The following is a 26,571-nucleotide window of genomic DNA, read 5'->3' on the forward strand; positions in this document are numbered from 1 at the left end:
ACAAAAATAATAATCATGATTAATAATGAAATGGTGTTGAGTGTAATCCATCAATCTTTTGTAGAATATAATAGGCCTACGATCTCTCTTCTAGAAAAACTATTTTCTACTACTTAGCATAATTTAGTTCATATTTTCACCTTTTAATTTAACTTAGGTAGTGGTAGCTACTCTGTATGAATGTGGAGTGTTAGAGAGTAGTGCTGTCTTCATTTGAATGATATCTCTCACAATATTGTAAGAAGCGAAGTTGTGCTCACGCGATACTGTATTCACCAGCGAATTGGTAGGCCTACGAGCTATTATGTGAATTATTGTGGAACATTTGTTGCAATTATAGGCCATGTGTTTAAGATTGTGAGAAGCACGTGTTGCAATATTAATAACAATAAGTTACTGATAATTGTAATGGTGAGTCACTCAACATTCGTTTGTCGAATGATAGCCATGTGAAGACCCATGTCATGTACGTCATGATTATTTTGACTTGAAACCGCTCAGTAATCTTGGAAATATTCCTTGAATTGACGCAGACATCGTTGATTAATTATTATTATTATCACCATTTAAGTGATTTCTTGAGAATATGATCATTGATTGCTACATAGATGATGGACAAAACTGTGAATAGAATGAAGGTCATCCGTATGATAAATTAAAATAAGTTTTATATTAATAATAAAAGCTAAATATTAAGTTTAGGACACGTGTAAAATTAACGTAAATACCGTGAACATGTATGAGTGTGAGTAGTTAGCCATGTCCATGTTTCAAGTGAAGTGACATTATTTTGTGGATTTTGGTTTATCGTCGGGTTCTGTCGCGGAGGAAAATCATTTCGGCGTTGCCAGTGAATTTATATTCTTGTGATAAAAATTGTCGTATGTTGAGTTTTAGATCAGAATAGACGTAATCATTTAATGACTGATTAACTTTGGTTTAAATCTTAAAGATCGTAATATATTCTAAGAAGGAAGGAATACCAACAAGACGTAATGGAATTCAACAATATACTAAAGACGTTGTATAATGAACATTTGTAACAGGATTAAAATCAGTTAGAGGAGGATCTGACCAAAAGTTTAAATAGAAGATATTTAGTGAACAATTTAATCCACATGCATAATCAAAAATTAACGTGAGAACATGTAAGTATTGCCTAGACAATATAACAATGTTAAATTCTTGGAGAAAAATAAAATATAAAATTCTTAGGAACCACCATTTAGAGATCGGTTATAAATAGTGAGAGTAGGCGTATTTGTAATATTTAAGGTAGTAATAGATAAATCCCTACCTAGCTAGTTGCTTTACGTCGCACCGACACAGATAGGTCTTATGGCGACGATGGGATGGGAACTGCCTAGGAAGTGGAAGGATGCGGCCGTGGCCTTAATTAAGGTACAGCCCCGGCATTTGCCTGGTGTGAAGATGGGAAACCACGGAAAACCATCTTCAGGGCTGCCGACAGTGGGGCTCGAACCCACGATCTCCCGATTACTGGATACTGACCGCACTTAAGCGACTGCAGCTATCGAGCTCGGTAATAGATAAATCAATTGTAACAATATCATGTACGAAGGTTGGAACTTAAATAGTGACAACTATTTATTTACAACAGATACAAAATAGTTACATGTAAGTAACCTTTACTGTCCTTCAATGTAGTCACCAGCGTTGTGTATAACCCGTTGCCAGCGATGTGGAAGTCCTAGTATATCTTTAGCAGAGCCTGTTCTGTTGATGGTGCCAATGGAGCGGTCTACCACCTGTCAAATCTCTGCAACAGTTCTGAAGAGAATGCCACGAAGTGGTTCCTTCATCTTCGGAATCACAGTGCATCTTATCAGCGTCGTAACGCAACCATTTGTGAATTTCCGTCAAATCATGCGGAACCCATCGTGATGCAGGATGTGAAGCACAGTTGTATGCGCTAATCCGGTTTCTTGGGCGAGCTCACGAATCGTCTGGTTCCGATCACTGTCCAGTAACGCGGCAAGAGCATGCACTTCTTATTCACTGACGCTCGTAGGACGACCTGCCCGATGAATGTGCGCCACAGTTTGCCGACCATCGTTGAGGGCTTTTACCCAACGTGCCACGGTTCTGTAGGCAATGCAGATTCCCCGCAAACCTCTTGAAGACCTTGATGACACTGTCGTGCTGTACGACCTCTGGCACATTCAATCTTGATCCAACTCCTTTGTTCCTGTTTGGAAAACATAGTGACAACGTTACGTTAGACCGCTAGCTCACAAGTGACTGTGTTTCTCTCGCTTGTACGCGCGCAGGTGATGTGGGAAGGGCGAGTCCATTTGCTCTGAGGTAAGGTAGGTATGAAACCAACGTGTGCTATCAGCGACAATATTAGATTCCCTTGCACGGCGTCTCCACAGAAGTGTTGCCACTATTTAAGTTCCATCCCTCGTATGTATCAAAATAATTTAGATTGTATTAAATGATAACTCTCCCCCTGATCCTGGCGATCCGGAGCTAGGGGATAGGAATATTCTATTGTATGCAATTATTGATTTTTAAATCACGAAGTATGGTAGATTAAAACCAGAAAATCTGTGTTAGGGTTTAATTTGGACCATATTATCTGTAAAGTAATGTAAATAATTCGTTAATTTGTGAACAACTCATATGGAGTTAGATTATTATTTAGTCACACGAGTTATGGAAAACTTTGAGTTTAGATATATAGTTGATTGAGCGTACTCAGTTTAATTTCTTTTATGGCAAACTGAATTTTTAATTAAGCCAGATAAATTAAAAGCAGTTCATTGAATTAACGAATTTACTCGTGTGGAGTGGAATAAATTTATTTCAGTGTAATTTTCGTTAAATCGTAATGTGAGGTCAATTATTTTGGTACTTTCTGGTTCATTTCAGAATAATATTCGAAGTCATCTTTCGAACAGCAAGTTTATCTCCAATTACACTGTGTCTAAGTTTATGTAATTATATGAGTGGCTTAATGAACTTGAGACACCATCAAGAAATTGTCTTTGATTTATCATCGGAAATTCCATTTTAGATGTCATATTGTTAATAAATGTGAGCCTTATTTTAATTTGTGTTCATTTTTGCTGCTGTCATCAACCCCATCCTTTTAATGCTCTCATAATTGAATAGCCATCATTACGAATGGTAAACCTCGGGATCTCTCGTGTTGCCCGTCTGAGTTAATCTTGAGGGAAAAGAGGGCAGTATTTAACCAAACGTTTATTCAGTTCAATCTCTTAACTGCCTGCTGCAAATAGTGTGATAAAACTATTCACCTATGGTCAGAACTCCGTTACATAGAACGGAAATCGTTCTCTAAATATTATAGATATTTTTTAATATTGTCTTTTCAGAATATTGAAAAAACAAAAAACGAATCACATGCAGATTAATAGATTTAGTACGACAAAGTAGTTACATGCTATAACTCAAATCTACGTACCTCATGGCTCTAGGCTTCAACGGATTTGTATTGTGTAGGTTACCTTAGGTACAATTCTGTTCCTGACTGACATGTATAACTTCTTTTCCTTTTACCAGTTTCCTACTCGACACTCCCCTAATATTGTTAAAAAATTTTGCAATTCTGCCCGGGTGCATCCATTCTCATATTCAATAATTTACAATTGTATACAGCTGATTTTCGTTATCAAATTTTATTATATCCTCTTCATCTATAAATTTCTCTCGTATTTGCCTTGTCTCTAAATAATCTTTTATAAGGTGTGCCCATCCCATTTCTTCAGAACATAGTAAACATTTATTTTCTTCTCTATTTTGTCTATATGCTTTAGTTTTGTGTATCTCCATTAACCACCTTTCATTCCCTTATTTCTCAAGAAAGTAAAATATTTGGGTATTATATTAAGTGGAAATCGGAAAATGGGCAGAGCAAGTATAAAAGAGCCATACCAAAGCGTATGAGTGCACTGTCAGCCATTAATATATTGGATAGAAAGATGCCCATCACAGAGTACAGAGTGTATACGAATGTTTTCCATGCGTTAGTTAAATCTAGAGTGTTGTACGGAGTGGAAATCTGGGGAGTTGAAGGGGGAGTTTATACACTTGATGCAATTACGCATCAAATGATTCAAATCACGGTCACTCCATGTGAGATTTGTGCTGGACAATGCGAAGGCGGGGCAGTTTTTTTTCCGGGAACTCCGGTTTTCCCTGTCATCTTTCATTCCAGCAACACTCTCCTATATCGTTTCATTTCATCTGTCAGTCATTATTCATTGCCCCAGAGGAGTGCGACAGCCTTCGGCAGCCGGCACAATTCCTATCCTCGCCTCTATATGGGGCTTCATCCATTCCATTCCTGACCCGGTCGAATGACTGGAAATAAGCTGTGGATTTATTCTAAAAATTGGAGCCATAGTTATGCTTCTTAGAAATCTGAACGTTTCCTAACGGCTCCTAAACGGAACCAGATTAGGGACGAATTTTAAGAAGTATGTAAGAAAATTGTTTATACCTGGAAATAACAAGTGGTGACATAGCTGGAGAGAGAGAGCTCTAATCCCTCGAATTGACTTAACAACGTCCGATAAAACATTTCAATTTTCTTTCAAGAGGCATCAATTTCCAATTCGCTTGCCAATTTGTATCACGATCAATAAACCTCAAAGGACTTGAATGTCTCTGTTTACCTCAGCCAGTTTCCTGCCAAGGGAAGTTAAATGTTGCGATGTCAAGAGAGCGATATTTTAAAGTTCCAAGAGGGGTAGAAGGCAACTGTACAAGGAATGCACCGAGCAAGTGGCTGGGAGCTTAGTATGTTTATATCAAACGGATTTTTAGGCTTTAATTGCTTATTATTGGTTTGAGTCGCATATCTATCTACTTATATTCGGGTGATCTTGGGTTCGAACCCCACTGTCGGCAGCCCTGAAGATGGTTTACCGTGGTTTCCAATTTTCACACCAGGCAAATTTTGAGGCTGTATTTTAATTAAAGCTCCTGTCACTTCCTTCCAACTTCTAGACATTTCCTATCCCATCGTAATCGTAAGATCTATCTGTGTAAAGAAAACTGTAAAAAAATAAAGTACAAGTAATGTCGTATATAAGGAAATCCGTCAATAAATATTTACCACTCTAACGGTCAGATCTTGAAGGGTTTCATCTAGAAGTATATTAAACATAGTAAAATATTGGTCTTAAATCCCACTAACGAATTTTCGGTGAAACAGAGGTGCAATAATATTGTCCCGTAGAAGTTCCTTTTCGCGCAAGTAAATCTGCTGACACGTGGCTGTCGTATTTGAACACCGCCAAACAGCTTCAGACTGAGCCGGGATAGAACCCGCCAACTTGAGCTCAGGATCCCTGCACAATCACTCCAACAATTTTGAAGAAATACGTGTAGCTAAATAGATATAAAAATAGACTCATTTTCCCGATAAAGCTAGGGACAATTCTCCTTGCTTTATAATTGACCAGTAAAAACAAGAATAACAAAAGTGATTTCAACTACCACTCGACTTGCAGTATAAATGAAATGAAGCTCCACAAGGATAGACTCCATTATTTGGTAAAAAGGTTTGTGTTAAGCAGTGACAGAAATATTTTCACTTCAATCAGTCTAAATTAATATGAAAACTCTGCCTTCATTTGTGCATAAGTGAATGTGACTAGACCAACATCGACGGATGCAGAATACCAAGTGAAGATTGCATTTTGTGATTAATACCTCCAAGAATTCGAGACCTTTTGTAATAATAACCGGACTATTAGGGTCGCGTAGCTGAGAGCTTGAATTCTAGAGATGGTGGATCCGAATCAAACCGCATGAAGATAGATTTCCGCGTTTTCCCAATTTCGCGCAATGCAAGTTACCGTAAGTAAGGCGGCCACTACCTCCCAAACCCTAACACTTTCCCATCGTTGAGTCACCGAAAACCTTCCATGTGTTAGTGCGACGTTAACACCACTAGCAAAAGTATATAGGCCTAGATATATAATATTAATACTGAACTTTATATTGACCAGTATATATACATTATGTATTTCTTACGTAAAATATTGGTACTTCATTGTGCAGTTCGTGATTATGTAATTCCATTTGCTCCTTCACACTATGGTGACAGCAGCAACCGTAGTTCCCTGTAAAGATATTCACAAGGGAATTTACGGGAGGACAGACATTCCTCTATTTGATCTGTAGTACAAATTCTATTTTTTCTTGGCTGAGGAATTGCACCAACGTTCGGTCAGACCAGAGTAGATCCAATGTACTAAAAAGTGTTAAAATAAAACAATATGAAAGTACTGTACTCATTAGGAGTAGAAGTAAGTATAGAAAGTCCTGCTGAAAAGTCCCTGAAAAATATTAATTTAAACAATTCTAGAATGTAAACAAGTCTAGAAATTGTGATTTAATGTTAAAAGCCCACCTCCATAATTAATGGTTAATGATTCCATGGGATCAAGTGTTCACTAAGATAGAAAATATAGTAATAGGAGGGATTTTTCATTGAAATAACTTGTACAGGAAAAAGGCTTGTGGGCTTTTAGTATGATCACAAATGGTTAAATGCTGTTAAGGAAAAATTTGAAATAACTCAAGCGCTTTGAATTCAGAAAATGTCAATGGAAGTTGAAAATAACGTACAAGGATTTAAGGAGGAAGTGTGTCTCAGCAAAGAAAGTTGTTGCTTTCAGTGCAGGGGACAGAGATATGTACTATTTCAGTAATTTTAAAAATGCTGAAGATACTTTACCTACATCTCAAGCGGATCTCAAGAAAGGAACATCAGTTTAACCAGTATCTAATGACTATAGTAGAGACTATGTTTTCGATAGATCGAGGATATTTTCGTATAGTATATGTCGGTAAAAGTCGCCTGGTATACTGGAAAACGTTTTCTAATATTTTATAGACCCGGACTTTATTAACTTTAATTTTGGCCTTTCGTTACTCATATCCCTTCAGTAATTTTCCATGTGGAGTACTATTTTTCCAGTAAAATAACTTGCATTAGGAGAACTGTACTTTTTGGACCAAAATGTCACGGAATAACGTCGATATTTTGAGAAGTATGGGCGGTTGTATGTTATCAATACTAAACTGTACTCTGTGAATCAGTTGTTATTACTGGTAATAATAACACATTATTCCCCATTGTTATAATTTAGGCAAGATGATCGACGTAAATTCCCAATGTTACATGTCAGAATTTAACTTCTGTCGTATCATCGTGGTACTGTCAAATGCAATCTTAATCATTACAAGCAGTTGCAATCCAACCAGCGAGGTGAAAGGACGTGTAGTGCAGCATGTGTGACAAAAGTACGAACGTATAAGAATGGTAGAATCAATCAAAAAATATTCTGTAGGGAAATGACATTGCAGGATGAAAGTGAAGCTCATTCAAAATATAATATAATGCAGGTGATGTTAATATCGGTCGTGTTGATAATGCAGTTAGTGATCGGTGCTTTCATGGGAGGGCATCGAGAAGGTCAAAGAATTCATGGATGGCGTATCCGAAATGAAAAAGGTCAGGGAATTTTTAATGGACCAGAGCAAAAAATTAAGGATATGAGGACATATTTAAATATTGAACTGAGTGTGATCAAGGTGAGCTTGTTGCACAATATAACGGAATTAGATGAAATTAGGAATCAGTTACTGTGGAGAGAAGAAAGGCTAAGGAATATTAAAGTAAAGGAACAGGCACGAGAAAGGGAAGGTAAAAGGAGAAATATGTTCTAGAAGATTCGGAGAAGGAGAAATTAAACTATATACTGGACAAAGTAATTTAATTGATCAGAGAAATCGAAATAGAATAGAAAAGAAAGCAGGAAGGAGACCAGTGAATGTCTGCATGGTGCCGAGTTAATAATAATAATAATAATAATAATAATAATAATAATAATAATAATAATAATAATAATAATAATAATTTTATTTTCTGTACGTCCCAATAACTACTTTTACGGTTTTCGGAGATGCCTAGCTGCTGGAATTTAGTCCTGCAGGAGTTCTTTTAAGTGTCAGTAAATCTACTGACACGAGGCTGACGTATTTGAGCACCTTAAAATACCACCGGACGGAGCCAGGATCGAACCTGCCAAATTAGGGTCAGAATTCCATTGCCTCAACCGGCTGAGCCACTCAGCCTAGAAATGTGTCGCGTTAGATCCCAAAATACTGGAATATGCGAGCCACCTGAAAGTAACTAATATATGGATCAAGAAAGAACTGAATCTAAAATAAATGGAAAACGTGAGAACGCTATGTTTTCACTTAGAGAAACGACGCAATTCAGGGCCGAAGGCGTTTATCTGCGGGAACAGACTTGTAGTGGTCGGTGACTCTTGAACTAGGCCATGGTTAGCCAAGCAGCTGTAGGAAGTGGAAGTTGAAACAGATGCGTCAGTGACAGGCGAACAAGACAGCGTTGAGTAGGCGTCCAACTACACTGCCTGACAAAGAAATAGAAGCACCCAGAAGGGAAGAAGGAAACACAATAATACTGCACGTATTGAGAGGGTACGTGATGTCATTCCAGTGATTATAAAATCGAATCACATTTACGGAGGACTTGGCACTACGAGCCTACTTACCAGAATGATGTTGCGCCACCTCTGGCCTGGATGCATCCACTGATTTGGTTGGGAAGCGTGTCATAAATCCGCTGTGTCTTCTCCTAAGGCAAGTTGGCCCACAACTGTAATTAATGGTCCTTTAAATTATGGACACCGGCACTGAAACTCAGTTGACGTCCGAGCTTGACCCACACGTCTTCTACTAGGGAGAGATCTGGGAATCTTGCTGGCCACGGGAGAACCCCAACATCACGCAGACAGATCATAGAGACAAGTGCGCTATGCTTAAAAGCATTGTTCTGTTGAAATGGCACCACGATACTGTCGCATGAGAGGAAACGCACTAGGATGCAGGATGTTCGCGACGTACAGTTTTGCCGTCAGAATCCCCTGTCCAAAACATTGGAAGAATGGGACCTCTGTCCAGGCTGCCGCCGCACTTGCTGATGATGGCCATCCGGGGTGGTTCAGAACCGCGATTCAGCGCCGCTGAACACAATGTGAAGCCATTCAACAACAGTCCATACTTCCCGGTCACCACACCACTCCAAACACAGCCGTTTGCGTCGTGGTGTTAACGGCAGCCTACGCATGAAACGGTAATTCCCTAGTCCGACTACTGCTAGTCGCCGGCCAATCATGCGAGAAGACACAGGATGTTGCAGAAAGTCCATCACTCGTTCTCGCATGGCAAGCGCAGAAGTGATGGGGTTACGAAGGTCTTGGTGTAAAATACGGTGATCATCCCTTGTAGTGGTTAGACATGGTGGACGACGAGTATGCCTGCCCTCACGTTCCCATGCAGTCCATCCACAGGCCACTGACACAGCCGAATGCCCCAAAAATGTGTATATTGCACGATTCGACCAGCCGGCTAAATGGAGGCACACAATGAGGGTTCTTTTAAACTCAGTCAGGTGTTGATAACGCTGTATGACACGAGTATGCGGTATCCCTGTGTTCTTCACAGCGATCACTACACATATGATGCTGTTCACGCCCCTGATACACTCTACACGAACAAAACTAATACGCTAATGGGCTATGGTGGCCGTTCTACCTGTCACAGAAAATTGCATGCCTAACCACTTACTTACCCGCCAATGGTGTGAACTTGTACAGGGTTACATTGGCATACGAGCATTTCTACTGGGAGCTTCAGGTTATTTTGTTTTTGTTTTTAGGCAGTGTATGTTAACAAGGAAGGTGATGTCGAGGGAAGGATGTCTCTCAGAAGACTTCGGGACAGCTGTACACTGGCCCAGCTGTACGTGAACAGGACGCTGTTTTCATGAGGGAGGACGACACAGGGAAAGAAGACTTAACTGTGGGATAAATTCAACAACATACTGGACTAAATCAGCGGTACAATGTATCATCCATATTGTTCATTATGGTTATTAACGATATTTTTATAATAAAGGGAGGTAGAATATGGCAAGTCAGTGCCTTAACAATAAAGCAGTTTCTGGCCTCCTTTTCGCAGACGACACCATTCTGCTCTCTCTAACATCAGTTTGTATGCAAAGCATCATCACATAAAGTGATGAATATTTCAGAAAAAATAATTAAAATTAATATAAAGGGAAATAAATTAAATAAATAAGAAAGGCAGTGGTTAGATGATGTAGAATTAGTTGTAGTTAATAAAATGGAATATTTTGGAATTATACTAGCATGTAACGTTGAGTGGAATGAAGAATATTAGACGAGCAGAGACAAAAGGGCCGGCAGCTTTGTTTAGCCTTAGATGTTTGGAGAAAGAAATGCCAAATACGGCATATACGCTGCATAGGAAAATTCTAAATTCGTTTGTAAAATCCACGATATTGGATGGGGAAGAAGTACGGGGCATTGAAGAAAGAAGTAAAGAACTCGATGTAATAGGTAATACATTTTGTAAAATAATAATATGTCTACCAGAATGTACAGCGAATTATATCTGAAGATATGTATATTCAAGCAGATATAGCTAGAAAAATAATAAAATATCGGTTAATGTTAAGGAACACGGGAGTAAAATACTGAATTTAGCTTACCAATATCAGATGAAGCATCTAAAAGATGATTACTGGTTAAGAAAAATGAAGAAGGTGCTAGACAGAATACGAATGGGAGGATTTTGGGGTAAAAAGGTTCAGAACGGATATAAGAAGGTGAGAAGGAAAGTAACTGTTAGAGTGAACGTTATTGAGAAAAAGATGGTCGTGTCAGCGTGTAAGACCAAAAGAACGTTATTAGAATTATCTTAAATTAACCAACATTTTCAAGGAAGAAAGTAAGAAAGAAAGAAAGAAAGACTTGTGAATAGAGAATTAAGTAGTATGATGTGGTGTTTAATAGTTATATATAAGAATAATGACTAAACAAGAATCGTTTATTCTGTGGAGAATGATAGGAAGAGGCTCATCTCTTCATAGCATATAGGGAGACTGGTTCACTTAGGGATAAATATGTGGGTAGTAAATATAAAACAAAAGTATAAAAAATGGAAATAATTCCATACAGTTGTAAAATTATCAAATAAAGAGTGGATTACTCCGATAATAACAACAATTTGTTACTCTATTCTAAAAATATGTGGCAAAAGAAACCTGTAGAAAACAAGCACTAACTTTCCCTAGAACGTATAACATTGTATAACATCTAGGACAAAATGAAAAATGAAATAATTAGTAGAAAATGAAATAAACACTATTGTATTTAAGTAAAATTTAACGTAGTAGTAGATAAAAGGTATATAAAGGAAAGTGAAACACATGTACAAAAAATGGATTGCAATAAATGAATGATCTCCATCCTATTTAAGCGATTCAGAGCTAGAGGATGGGAGTATTCTTTTATATTGGATGTACACAACAGTACAATATGTCGCATTCGTCACATCACATGAACAACTACCTAATATGTACCTTGGTATCTTACCTACAAACTCCAGAAAGAACAATCATACTTCAACAATTGAAACATACAAACGTGCTTCATTGGGATATAATGGATTAAGTCACGACAACAACATATAATATTTCAGAATTTCATTAATCATTCCGTTTCATAATGCCCTGAAATCTTTCGATTAACCGACATTGTATTCACCAACTAGTATCCAGGCTTGCTGGGAATGTTACCATAGATTCCCACACCTCTATATGCGTCATTCATGAGGCTTAATGAAAATTAATTGAATATTAGACAACAGATATTGATGGTTAGGTGAGAAATCCTCTTTCAGCCCACGAAGCTTACATTAAGGTTCACAAATAGTTTGATTAAAATAATCAGTAGGGAACGTAAGCTTCATGATTATTATCCTGTTTCCATTACGTTGATTGTCGAAATACATTATGATAAACAAGGATTCTTTTCAGGAATGTACTTTTAGGCTCCCCAACTCTCTTAGGATTGCGGAAATCAGGAGTTTCCAAACTTTTGCGGACATAAAAGGTAGAAAAAGACTTAGCAAAGTTTTCTGATTATTATTCAAATAGTTATACCTATGCCAGTGCTCCCTTTAGCATTATGAAAGAAGAAAATCTCACAAATAAATTCGGTACTTGGCCCGATTCGAGTGAGTGCTTTCAAACAACGTGGTGAAGTAGATTTAGTAGACTACGAAATCTTCCTGATGGAGAATACTGACTTCTTTAAATTACAAAAAAATTTCTTAGTAAATACTGTTTTCTGAGACATTTAAAACCCAAGAAAGCGAGCAAGGTTGCGCAGATACTTTTATAAATATATCTTTTTTAATGTTACTCATGTGATACAGTATGAAATTAGCAGAGAGTTTACTGCACAAACTATAAGGGAACTTACATCATTGTAGCCTAATGTAGTCCATGTGTAACGCACTCCTAGCCATCCACACATTCTGGGATCAGTACAAAGAAGCAATGATAAAATAAACAACTCTGGCACACTAGCAAACTCAAATGTAACTTAGAAGAAAAAATACTGTGTAGTGGACATACTTTGTCCTTGTGGCAGCCTCCGCATGGGGGAAGTTGTAATAATAATAATAACGGTAGTATGAAGGGCCACAGCAGCTCATACTGATCCTAAAGTTTAGGTTATGTCCAATGTGATATCAATACATCTGACCATATAGTGACTAGATGGAAGTCACGAAAGTTTTAGCTGTGCATACTGACTCGTTCGCTACAGTTAAGCAGTTAGAGGTAATCCGTGAGTGTTGCATTTGGCAGTAGAATAGAATGCTATTCTGTCGAACAGAAAAGTAGTTATTTATCTTTCTGAGTGCAAACTATGATTTGGAATTAATTAGTGATTTATTGAGACTGTTTATTTGATTGAACATTGCACAACAATGACTGAAGTAAATAAGCTGTTAGAGGTTTTACACCTTATTTAATTATCGTCTGCATCGCGTGAAGTACATGAGAAGGAGAGGGAAATTGCTAACGCTATTTTGAGTGTTATCAAGGAACGTGAAGACGCCACTATTACAGATATCCTGTAGGATGGAGAACTAGTGAAAATGCCTCCCGTTGAAAATAATTATGCCAAGCGTATTAATTATGAAGCTGTATACTATGTCCGTATCGATTATGTCAATGAGTTAATTGAAACTATAAACTAAGAATGGTCATTGGAAACAACTATGCATCACTTCAGGAGCGTCGAAAACCGAAGCTATTTATGACGTTATCAGGGATATTATGAACAACAGAGATCAGAACGTGAGAAACTCAAAGTCATATGGAAGTACGTGTGGTCTAATTTCCAAGAGGCAAGGACTATTCTAATGTCTGTGCATGAATATTGATATTAAGCAGTGGGTAGGCAAGAAAGCTAAAGCGCTTGATTGACTGATGTCGAAGCTCGATTGACCTGAATTTGGAATTTCAAGGTAGTTCACAAGAGTGTTAGTTCTAAAGGTACACACTTTGTAACGTACAACACACTTTGTAAACAACAAACACTTTCAATAGCAAGAAGTGATTTACAGTTTTGCCATTGTATTTGGAATTGAATTCACTGATTTATCGTTCCCGATTATTCATCTGCTGAAATTCCGCATATCGACCGATATGGATTTAACCAGGCAACGGTTGCCTTTTTGGTGCATCTGAAGGCGTTTCCGAAATCCGTAAAAATGCAGTTAGCGGCACGTAAAACAAATATTAAAAGCTGCATTTCAATCCGGTTGCGGTAGGTCAATATGACGCACAACCTGTTATTTGATTTGCTTCATATAACATCCTCTGCTTTATAAAAATTATTTTAACATATCAATTAAAAGTGTTTTATGATATGAAAAAGCCCGTACCATTATTTAAAGCTTCACAATACGATTACAAATGTATTACCGTATTGGAAAATCATTGCAAAAAATAACGTGCTTTAGAAATCTACCATTTTTCTCGGAAATGGTAAAACCACAAAAATATTACACTGAAATGTTTACTAGGTTAATGTAGACAATACTTAAATTCGTTTTAAAACGGTCATCATACTAAACATTTCAATGTTTTCACACATTCACTTTTTCTATATAGGTACCGCTAATCTGAGAAAACGAACTAAAGTCAAAAATATCAAGCGACTTACTTTAACAAAATGGTACGATAGACAGATTTACACTAATCCAGCTTCTTATTACTTTAAGGCACTAGCTTAGGCACTATCAAGACAGTCTAAGCAAGTCAATTTCTGATGGTTTCCACACACGAACTTCTTGCAGATCGCACAGGTTTGGTAACTTTCGATCCCAGTACTGGGCGCAGTGCACATCTCTTTCATTTCTGTGCACTCCCATATGTTTGGGATACATTTCTTTCAGAATATGCATTATTTCTTACCTTAGCTTACGGCTAAGGTTTTCAGGGTGCATACCAGACCTTGTGTAAGGGAGGGTGAGTTCCGTGGCAAGTTCTTTCAGAAACTGCCTCCTTATGAGTTTCCTGTTTTTGTTATTTCAAACATGGACAACTAATGCATTTACATAGCCTGATAAGAAGTTGAGGCACCAAGCCGAATTCGTCGGATGCCACTGTAACTTCGTACACATACATACTACCTCTGGGCATGTAAAAGAGAGGTGCAATTCTCTGTGACAGGTACAATGCCACCAGATTGCATTAGTGTTGTTAGTGGTGTTAGTGTTGTTCGTGTTTAGTGTTAACTGGCCTGGTAAGATACATAAGGGGAGTGAACAGCGTGAGATATCGACTGATCACTGTGAGAGACACGGAGATGAAGGATACTCGTGTGAGAAAGCGTTATAAGCTCATGGCAGAGCTTTAAAGGGCCCTCATTTTGGGTCTCCATTTGGCCGGCTGGTTGTACCGTGCAATATCCAGATTTATGGCGCATTAAATGTTACAGTAGCCCGTTATTGGACTGCGTGGGAACACGAGGACAGGAATACTCATCATCATGTTTCCGATCAAGTCTGACAACCACAAGGGAGGACCCCCATAATGTGCACCAAAGCACATCGTAATCCCTTCACATCTGCACCTGCCATCCGAGAACAAGTAATGGAGTCCCTGCAACATTCTGTGTCATACCGCACCATTGGTCGGAGACTAGCAGCAACCGGGCTAGGGAATTGCTGTCTCATGCGTACGCAGCCATAAGCACCACAACAAACGGCTGCATTTGGAGTGGTGCCGAGACGGGGAAGCATGGACTGCTGATGAATGATGTCACCTAGGTTTCGGCGATGAATCGCGTCTCTGCATTACCACAAATGACCATCGTCTGGCTAGTATGGCGGCTACCTGGGGAGAAATCCCATTCTTCCAGTGTTTTGGAGAGGCGCAGCGCTGTTACTCAAGATGTCGTGGTGTGGGAAGCCATCGGGTATGACTTCAGGTCACGGCTGGTAGTGATTGAGGGAACTCTGATGGCACAACTGTACGTCAGCTTCCTGCTCCCTCATGCGTAACCTCTCATGGCACAGTATCGTAGTGCCATTTATCAACAGAACAATGCTAGTCCACGCACGCCACGTGTCCTTATGAACTGTCTGGGTGATGTTGAGGTAATCCCGTGGCCAGCAATGTCCCCACATCTCTCCCCGTTAGAACACATGTGCGATCAGCTCGGACGCTATCTCGTTCCAGTCGTATCCGGGATATCAAGGACCAGTTACAACAGTTGTGGGCCAGCTTGCCTCAGGAGAGGATACAATGGTTTTATGACACCCTTATCAGCCATATCAGTGTATGCATCCAGGCCAGGGTGAGTGCAACGTCGCACAGATAAGTGGGCGCGTAGCACCAAGTTCTTCGTAAATTTGACTCGATTTTTAATCACTGAAATAACATCACATACTCTATCAATTCGTTAAGTTTCATTTGATCTTCTCCTCCCCTTCTGGGTGTTTCAACATTTTTTGTCAGGTACCGGTAGTGTATATCTGTGGGATTCATAAGTCGAAAGAAACGTTGTTAATTGCCATATGTAGTATTTTCTTCCCGTATAATACGTTCCTATAGATATGAACTGAGAAAAATTTACGCATATAAAATGAGTCGCGGTGGGTCGTGATGATCCGCAAAGAACTATTCGCGGGAACTGGCAGGTTCGAAATGATTGGCGAACTACTGCGTTGAGTAGAGGGATGAGAGTGAAGAAGGTAGTGATTTATTACAGGGCTGCAGTATAACAATTGGTGTTGGTGGGGCTAACGGATGTACATGCATGCGGGTCATAGTGACTTACAGCGACCATCCTCGGGTTCATTATGAAATTCACAGAGACCCTTGTGAATATCACATTCCCTTAATATTCAGCCCACTGTATTCATTGAATATAAACTTCTCTATCCACGCCATAATCTCCAACGTGAACGAAGTGTCATATTGGGTCCCGTGTGCAAAAGGGCACTTTATTTTTCGTCAATGGAAGAAGTTCGCCAAATGTTTTAGTGAGGGAGTTCTACTCGACAAATCTGATATTGCCCTCTGGAGAGTTAACTCTCGCATCAACTTTCATGCGTTTGTCCATAATCTGTTCAGTTCCCCCATATTCAATGACATAATTAAGAATGCCTGGGAGGAAGCCACATGCCCAGTTGAATGTCATGCTTTTGATGCTCCTTACAATGTTTTCTGGGACACTGAAGATTCGAGTTGCTCAACTGCCAACTGCACAAATGTATTCTTCATCCAATATGCTGGTTGTCGTTTATATTTTTGCTTAACATATTTCTACACAAAGACCCACACTGATGTTTAAATAGAGGTAAGAAGAGCTAAAATTAGTAGAATAATAATTATTCATGATTGAGTTTCCTGTCGTATTCATGACTGTACCAGTATCTATAAATATGTATAATTACCGCTATGGGCAGCTAAAATTGGTACCAAAGGCAATGATTACTGCTGAACTTTCCATCGTACTTGATTTTATACCATTATCAGCCAGGCACTTCTCGAATGTTCCCTGCAGAAAATGCAAGTGATTTAAATACAACAATATCAGTGGCGGGTCGTGGGTTCATGTGTTGGGGAGGCCAGCGATAATATAATCAAATGCGCATACATATTAGCTGTACAAAATTAGAGTTTAAGTGCATGCAAATAACTTAATGAGGAAGGCTACCTACATTACATTACATTTAACTCTTCATACTTAATATTTCAATTCTTCATGTTCTTTAATTAAAAATAGTACAGTATACGCACATGAGGAGAATCTCAGTAGTTATACACGCCGCTCTTTCTTCTTAGCAAAGAGGTCGAATACTACATACTATAACGTTTACCATTTATGTTTGTTGAGTTTCCCCTTTTCAAAGGTTGCTGAGACAACTACGGATTGACGATCCTCAGTCATAAAGATCTTAAGAGAAGTCATAACACGTTTGATGTAAAATTTCTTTCCACAGAAGCATATGTGTCTGGTATTTCTGCATGTAAAGAAAATAATAAGAAAGCCTCTGTGAGTATTTAATTAAGATTCCTTTTGAATCATTTGCTTTATTAAGATTCTCAAATTTAAACAACGAAATATCTCCCCATGCAGTTTCGAAAATAATGTTTCGAGTTCCGTTTTTAATTCATCTTTGTTCAAGAACTTTCCATAGCTCTGTATCAATTATTCAAATACTTTCAATGGGAACTTCTGAACATATACCGAAAATTGAGTGGGATCACCTAACTTGAGGAATGCTAGTTTTCACACCTTGAAAATCTAACTTCCAATTAGGTCATAATGTTGTTGTTTTGTGTTGTTTTACAATTTTGATTTACGTCGCACCGGCACAAATAGGTCTTATGGCGACAATGGGATAGGAAAGGGCTAGGAGTGGGAAGGAAGGAAGCGACCTCCGGCTTAATTAAGGTACAGCCGAAGGATTTACCTGGTGTGAAAATTGGAAACCAGTGAAACCATCTTTAGGGCTTCCGACCGTAGGGGTTCGAATCCCCCGAATGCAAGTTCACAGCTTCGCGAACCTAAGCTCACGGCCAACTCGCTCTTTATTATAATGTTGTCGAGTACAACGTAATACAGTTGCTTGTACTTATACAGTGTGATTCAGCAGCCCCTTCCAATACCGTCTGCTGCAGCGCAATTAACGTGCAAATGGTTATAAGGGTGCTATTCCCCAGCAAGCGTACTCTATGGTACTGATGTTCAGTGAGCACACTTTGCACACGATTCTGAACCCTAGGGAAATGTTATATCATCCGTTCGCAAACATTGACGCCTTGAAATCATGTAGCAATGTCCTTTTACCATGTAAATATGGCAATGTGTCGTGCCTTGTGACCGGGTATAACGAAGACGGGAATCAATGCATAAAACCAGGTAACAGTGCAGCAATTAATATCATAACACCGAACCGGATGGCGTATATACTCTGCTCTCGTCGTACTACCAGCATGTTTCCAGCTGTGTAGCGTAGCGGATGTGGTTACGCGTTCACTTAGCAATCGACGGAGTCTGCCAGCGGCGGTTCGAATCCTGATATCGTTCAAATATTCTTTCATCAGTATTATGTTTGAATACGTTAACACAGGCCCACGTTTGCCACATCCAAACAGTAGAATGACGCTGGTATTCATCTTGGGCTCTGCACATATTTCGCTGATTAGGGCCTGAATGTACTGTAATCTCTGCTGCCATTCGACATGTTTTCCACAGAGGGATACCTTGACATGCTCCTCGTTTATGGAGAAGCAAGACAAAACGCATGCGAGGCACTGCGTCTGTACTAGGAGCGGTATGCAGACAGGAGACACACGACTTTTACAACATTCCGCCGTGTTGAAAGATGCCTAAGGACAACAGGCATGATTTTCCAACCAGCCACCACTCGGCGATAGGCCCGTTACCTCGGATGAAACAAAAGAGGCCATTCTGGAGGTAGCTCGTAATAATCCACACATCAGTACAAGGGCGACTGCACAACAGGTGAACACCAGCCAGCTGTCCGTCTGGCGAATACTGCATGAACATAAATGTCACCCATACCATCTTGAGCTACACTAATGGCCGGTTTCACCCAGCTTCGTTTATGAATTTGACGACTGTTTAATTTTGACGATTCGTTTATCATCCATTTTTTCGTTCCTTCAATGTCTGTTTACTTTGACGATCGTCAAATGCACCGTCAATTTTGACGCGCCGATTTTCAACCTTCAAACATGACGATTCGTTTAAAATTGTGTCTCTGTGTTGTAAACACCGCAGTGTTCAGTAGTAGTTGGAAATTACAGATCTTTTTTAAGGTGTTTTAAACGTTTCGACATTTTACAGGAAGTGTTAAAGCATTTCATAGCAAGTTATTTAGAAGATCGTGAATGCGTGAGACAACTTTGATGCTGAATTACTATTTATAGAATAATTTGAAAATCTGGGACCTGAACGTGCAATACCTCACCGTAATGATAATTTCTTCTCAATGGATGACTTCAATTTTGTAACTAGGTACAGACTTTCCAGGAGGGTAGTACTGAAACCTTTAGAGCAAAATGAAAATAGACTGGAATATCCTACTAATAGTAACGGTCCGGTAACACCCATACAACAACTACTTTTAGCTCTACGTTTTTATACTACTGGTTCTTTTCAGTTAGTATTAGCCGATGCGAGTAGTGTATCTAAATCAACAATTTGTCGCAATATTAGGAAATTTTCGTAAACAATTGGTTTTTTGCGACCCCTCTATGTGAATTTTCCTGAAGGTGTTGAAGCTCGTTCAGTTATTCACGATTTTTATATGATAAGAATCTTCCCTGGAGTAATAGGTGTCACCGACTGTACACATATACCTATACTGTCTCCTGGTGGACATAATGCAGAAGTTTTCCGCAAGAGAATGTCCTATTTCTCAATTAATGTACAGATTATTTGTGATGCTAATTTACTAATAAGGAATATTGTTGCTAGATGGCCTGGATCGGTTCATGACAGTTTTATTTTTGATAATTCTGAAATAAGAATTAAATTTGAGGCTGGTAGAATGCAAAACAGGCATCTCCTTGGGGATAATGGATATCGACTTACACACTTTCTTCTTAAGCCATTATTAAATCCACGAAATCAAGGCGAGGAAAACTACAACAGAGCCCATTTTAAGACAAGAAACACTGTTGAACGACAATATGGATTATGGAAGAGGAGATTTCAGGCCTTATCACTGGGTTTAAAAACAACAGTAACAACATATTTGTCTGTCACAGTGGCTATCGCTGTGCTACATAATATTGCTATGCAAACAAGGGAAGATGACCCCCCGGAAGATGAAGTACTCCATCACTATCTAGGAGAAAAAAGACGACTTAATAGGAATTATTTAGTCTTCGAGGAAATTAATGTAGGGCTACCTGGCTTAGCTGATCAAGATGGTCCTCCAGTTGTTAATCGGAACAGAATCGCTGAAAATCATTTCCATTAGGACACTGCTTTAAAAGTGGAATAAATTTAAAACACACGAGTTCTGTATCACTAATATTATTTAAACAAGCACACACTTTATTGTTTTCTATAGCACACAATAGGCAATGTTTAATGTGACTGTATGTTTGTTACTAATAGGTCATAGGTTAATGTTACTTAAGTTTATAGGTTAATAAATTCGTAGAAGTGTGAAATATTAATTAAAAGTGGTTACAGATATGTTTTCACTATATTTCAAAAGGAACCTTGGGACAGCATTAAATTTAGTCTATTGTTTCTTCAAACAAAATAAAGTTTTGCCTCTAGCACTGCACTTCTCAGTTTTTCATTTTCTTGTTTAATGTTTTCAGTTTCTTTTTTCATGTGTATTAAGGCCAATTCTTCGTTATGCCATAACTGCAGCATGTCTAATTCTTGCTTGCAAAGATCCCATCATGCTTCTGACAATTTAATAGCTTTTTCACGAGCATTCAATGCTTCCGATTTCTTTGTCTTCCTAAAAGAATTCCGGTTTGTTGATGCCCACGATATCTTGCTACCGATAGTTGATGGTGTAAGGTCATGGATTTTATATGGGACCGTTTCTTCACTTGTAGGCATAAGAATCTCTGTAACTGGTTCTTCTTCAAACGTCACCAGTACGTTTCATGGTTCAATAGTGTTGCTACTGGATGCGGTTATGCCTATGTATGCAGAATCGCAATCCAAGTTGTTGGGAAGAGGTTCTACTTGGTCCCTGATTATTTCTAGCAATTGTGATGATGTCTGGTCTAATGAAGGGATTTTACAGCAACTCCACCTCAAGTTTTATACATACTCACCTTATCCTGGCAACTGTTTTTGCTTAGCCCTTCTTTTGAAGTTGTCATAAAACATTTTCAATTGTTTCACTGAACTTTTACAAACAAATTCATGAGAATAAAAAAAAAATTGCAAGTTCTATCCATGCTTTCTTTTTATCACGCAACGTTATGCAAGATATATCCGGTCGTGTTGTCTGAGGATACCGGCAGGGTAGATGTTTTCAGGACAGAATGAATATTGTGGGTTGCATAAAACTACATTGAGAGGGGCGGATGAATCTCGCTGCATATACCGAAATATGTGGTTCCGTCAAATCAAGGCGTTTGAGAATTTATACAGGTCGTTCGGCCCTTTCGGCAAACTGAAGAATCGCATTGCATTTACCCTCATTTCCTAAGTTCCTCAAAAATGTACTACACTCGGAAACAGCAGTAATGCAGAACTGAATATCTATCACTTTCTTCCAAATCACGTTAAAGGGTAATTTAGTAAAAAACCAGTATTAATTTTGTTCTATTAGTAAGCACATCAGATATTATTTTAGCATTCGAATTCCAGCTTACTTCACAATGTGTGGGCATCCATTGTTGTCACTCTACCCAACGCACCACATGGCCTTTGCAACCAGAATGATACTGACCTCTGCTGGACTTGACTGCTACTATGGGAGATTTACTGGTTACCATGGCAACGATGACGTCAGGTGTATCATTTCGAGCGGCCAGACAAGGTCTACGTTAAAACAGCTCAATTAATCATTCCCATACAAATCTTTGCCGTACGTCCCACATTTAACATAGAAAAATAGTACCTTATAATTAGCTACGCAGGAGGAATCCAAACAAAAGTGTATGCAATTTGGCCGTGAATTTCTGATAGGATAGAAATTACATCATCAGTTGTTCTACAGGAAAATGCGAGGGTTTCTGAAATACATGTAAAAGATGACCGCCCATAATCCGCCACTGCATAATAAATAACTCAGAATGTCATAACGGCATCATTTGTAAAAGCCGTGATCAGTGAAATGCCATACCTGAAACGAAACTTTTTTGACTTGTAGTGAAAGTAATTATTTTGTATTCCGAATTTAGGATTGAATACAACATATGACTGTGGTAATGAGGATTTGCAGAGGTTACAATGTACTGCACCTAATGTTGCAAAAATATTTACTTATTTTATTCACATAATTTAGTGTGCTCTTCTTAGAAATATTGCCTTACTAATTTTGCTCATTGACTGAAGTTAAGACTTACAGAGTGAAGAAAATTAAGAAATGTAAACCACTTGTATCAGTGCAAGAGAAGTTAGTATCTGATAAAAAACATATTGATTATAATTCAAATTCCAGAAATTGAACCTTTTGCATAAACTTAGTGCAACGTTGAATGAAAAATTAAGAATTTAAAGGCATAATTCAAACAAAACTGGGGAAGGAGCCTCTTTTGAGATGTACAAAGAGAGTTTCATTGTCATGAGGCAGGCAAAAATGATTCAAATCTTTTCTGTTTCAATAGATTGCCATTAGCACTGTCTATTTCAAGAAGTAGGCAAAAATTTGCTTATTTCATAAAATTAGATAATTCAGATATTCTATATCTGTTAACCTTCGAACTTTGCTATACTCGTCAGATAAATTTATTGATCCTAAATGCTGCCTCTGTTAATACAACAAAAATGGACGTATTTCTTGCTGAATTTCAAAGAATATGCATATTCTTTCTCTATTAGTCTCCAAAGAACTACAGTTTATCCAACCAAATTATGATACAATGACCGCCTCGTTCAGTTGCTAGGAGGAGGAACTTCTATTCCTCCACTGTAAACACTCTGTGCAAAAAAAAGAAAGAAAAGAGAGCTTAAGGATTATATTATGTGGTGATGAAATTGCTAGTGTAAACACCATTTCACTTGCACCCGGACACAAAAAGACACTCGAGAACTTTAACATTTTATCATAAAGTTATGCTGCATGTGGAAATTAACTTCTTCCAGCTACAAAGGGAAGGTAAAGAGATAATTTATGCAGAGAACTGTACGAATGGTTTTGAGGAAAATTCTGCTAATGCTAGGGAAAATGACTTTAAACTCAACATTCAGTTATACGGTGATTTATCGTGGAAAGCAGAGGTAAGGCAGCACGTGGGGTGAATTGCTGGACAGGGATCACTTAAAGCAAAAATTCAACTCAACAAAAAATGGAAACTTTATTTCTCTCCTCTGATAGAACCCAAATAGAGTAATCTAATATTTTAAGAATAAGTAGTTGTAAAATTACTAGAGAATATTTACATTCAACAACGAGGTCATCATCTCCAGCAATACATTGGACTTAGAAATCCTTAATCAGTTACAAGATTAATTGGGAGAAACTCCCAATCGTTAACCTACATATGTAAAACCACAATTTCTCCTAACAGGTACAATATGATGAAAGAGCGTAATTGTTCCCACCAGGTACAGTTTATAAGATCTAAGTTCCAAAAATATATAGGCTCACCTCAATAAAGCAACGTGTTGTTACTTACATTTTCAATTACACTGGTAAACCCTACGGTGACCCCAACTTCATGGTGTCCATACGCAGGTTGCCCCATCAATGACAAAATTACAATTACAAAATTTCTCAACCAGGGAAGGTACTGTTCCCAAGGTGACCTAAACGTAGACACGATTACCCGCAAAACCATAAGGAATATACAGGGGCGTTAGCCTATATCCATTCTACTAGGGCTTAAGAAGGAAAAGAAAGAAGGTTACAACAAAAAACAGGCCATTAACAAAAGGAGACCTTAGATACAGGCGTGTGATTGATTACATTATGGGAGGAAACAAATGATGTACACAACTTCGGTACATAAAAAATAGCCAATACAAATGTTTACCAACTACGACAAATTAAATTAAATTTGGGCTTTGGGCGCCAGAGATTGCTAGAAGATAGATAACAGAGCCATCTAACCATCGGAGAAGAACGTTTTAGAAAGTTTTTGAAGTTCTTAATCACTGTCAGAGATGGCCATAGTGGAGAAGGCCGCACAGGTTGAATAGCCTGGGAAGGTGTACCCCTGGTATAGACCTCCACCTCCTAAGGTTTTACAATAAGGTGAACAATTTGAAATCATGAAACACTATTAAATTAGGAACACTGAAACTCAGAAATACATGTGCAATCTTGAGTATATCTTGGTTAAGGGACTTTTCTCATTTTTCTTTTTGTTTTGGCTACTGTAGAAGAGATGGTTACAGCACAGAAGTAGTCGAAGACCGGGATCTTGTGCCCAGAGTTGACGGCAGAGGCGGCCGGAGCGACCGATGTCCAGATGTGATGCACTGACCCCCTGGATACCCTGATATACCATCCTCCAAATACTATGAGAGCTGAATCCGGGTTGATGAGTGACCAAGGCCCAAGAGAAAGGTCCCATTCAAGAATTCAGTGAGAGGTTTAGTGCTGCGTCGTAGTATCTTCTCACGGTGACAGCCCCAAATGAGGTAGGGGTTGGAGTCTTAGTCGGAGCAAGCCGGGCCCGAGCCCCTTGCCTGTATCTCTCCCAGGTTGACTATACGTGGCCCGAGGTGTAAGGTTGGGCACTGTAACATGGATATTTGGTGGCCAGAGTAACTGTCGTATAAGATGTTTACTTAAATACTTTAACGTGGCTGGCGGCATTGGAGGAGGGGTAAAACTTAGTTTCGTATTACGTTTGGTGGCAGGGACGGCTATGATAGAATATGTAGAAATATTACAAGGGAAGATTTATACAAAAATGATTTTTACAACAAACAAAAAATTTAAAATTTAGGATACATCCTAACATTATGAGCAAGTAGTAATTTAAATACACCATTTCATATACAAGACAAAAGAGCAGAGGACCTACTTATCTTTACTTAACAAGAGAAGGGGGGTACGAGACTTCCTAAAATACTTAAACCTACAATTACAAAACAACCTAAGGAATTACCCAGCAGTTCAATAAATGGGTAGCATTTAAGCAAAGGGAAGAGCGCCTTCACATAGGCTTAACTTGAGAGATATGAACGCGAAAAATCCTTTCAGTCCCCGGATTACTCACCAGAAGAGTGACAGGAGTGAGAAAATCCAAAATAACGCAAGGTCCATCAAATCTAGGGGCAGGCTTGCCCGAGGGAACAAAATTTGTAACCATGACCTGATCTCCAACTTTCAAATTCGTGGGTTTTCGTCCACGGCCATACCTCATTTTTACTCTTCTATGAGAGGCTTTATGTTATTCCTGGCTTTCTACCATATATCCCGGATTTCTCTGGATCTTTTTTCTCCGATAAAAAATCGTTGATAGGCCACAAATTAGACAATGAAGTGTTTGGAACAAACTTAAACATAAGTGAGATTGGTGAGAACTTGTGGGACTCATGAAAGGAAGAATTTAAAGCCAATGATAGCCTATGCAAGAACGTATCCCAACGAGAATGGCCTTTGTGGCGGAAGGCAATAAGTGCTGATCGAATGTTTCGAATAACCCACTCATCCAGAGATGGTTGGGGGTAAAACGCGGAAGTAGTGACGTGGGAATGGATAGATCAAAACAGAACTTGCGAAATACGTTGGAAGTGAAAGATTTAGCATTATCCGAAACGATATACTTGCATGGTCCAAATGACGCGAATACTTAATTGAGGCAAGAAATAGTCGTTTGTGCAGTGGCGAGCCTAGTAGGAAACAACCATGAAAATAGAGTAATACCATCCACACACACAAGGATGAATTTATTCCCTCTCTCTTTTGTTTGAGGGAAGGGTCCCACGTAATCTATATTCAGTCGCTCTATGGAGCGATAAGCTTGATACAATGATAACAATCCAACATTAGTCGTTGATGGGGTCTTGCTAATTAGACAGGTTTTACAGACCTTCAACCGTTCTTTACTTTCGGCATCCATGGCCTTCCATATGAAATGTTCCCTGATTTTTCTGGTTTTGAAAATGTCCAGATGCTCCGCTAATAGTATCTCATAATAGTATTTGAAGATCATTGGTAACAAAATGGATGGAATTACAATTTCCATCGTTTGGTTGTGCCGTGATGGGCAACGTAGGATTCCATTCCTCAGGACATAAGCGGCAACAAGTTTCCCAGAAGAAAGGGTTTCAATAATCGGAGCAAGTATAGGATGTTCACGTTGATAATTAGCAATATCATGATCTAAAATAGGAGTATCAGTCAGAATAGTATATCCACCAGAATGTGTAGAAAGAGATTCCTTGGAATCAGAACTAGTGGGATCACCAGAAAACATTCTACTTAGCTCATCCACGACCACATTCTCCGAACCTC

The sequence above is a fragment of the Anabrus simplex genome, chromosome 2, assembly GCF_040414725.1.
Source record: "Anabrus simplex isolate iqAnaSimp1 chromosome 2, ASM4041472v1, whole genome shotgun sequence".
Lineage (NCBI taxonomy): Eukaryota > Metazoa > Arthropoda > Insecta > Orthoptera > Tettigoniidae > Anabrus > Anabrus simplex.